We start from the raw sequence: 347 nt of genomic DNA, 5'->3' as shown, positions 1-347 counted from the left end.
AGTCCTAGGAAGTCCACAGAAGTGCAGAGCCAGGCAGGCAGCAGTGCCTGTCATAACATGAGAGAGGGTCAGAGGAGGAGAGGGAACTGCCTGAGTGCATTTCTGCTTTGAAGCCTGCTGTTCAGAGAAGACACTTGCTGTGCAGGAGACAGTGTTTTAAAATACCTGGTGTTTACAAAATTATTCATATAATGAAGGCTGACTTGAGTTCTGTCTGGCATCCCTTGGTTTGTATTCTCCCTGAAGCCTAAGTGTTCCTTTTTCTTAGCTACCCAGTGGTGCTGAGCAGCTTGCTGGAGTTTGGGCTAGAGCAGCAGTGGTGGGTACTGCAGGGTTTAGACTCTGTT

At 48.4% G+C, this 347-nt stretch overlaps 1 protein-coding gene across 2 annotated transcripts in view; it reads left to right on the top strand.

The window, feature by feature from the left end:
- Window positions 1–347, top strand: part of PRKCZ (protein kinase C, zeta) — a 43,692-nt gene that overhangs the window by 41,118 nt on the left and 2,227 nt on the right. The gene's annotated exons all lie outside the window — the stretch shown is intronic.

The sequence above is a fragment of the Merops nubicus genome, unplaced genomic scaffold (assembly GCF_000691845.1).
Source record: "Merops nubicus isolate BGI_N331 unplaced genomic scaffold, ASM69184v1 scaffold16237, whole genome shotgun sequence".
Taxonomy (NCBI): domain Eukaryota; kingdom Metazoa; phylum Chordata; class Aves; order Coraciiformes; family Meropidae; genus Merops; species Merops nubicus.
The sequence above is the reverse complement of the archived record's forward strand: the minus strand, read 5'-3'. Positions and strand labels throughout refer to the sequence as shown.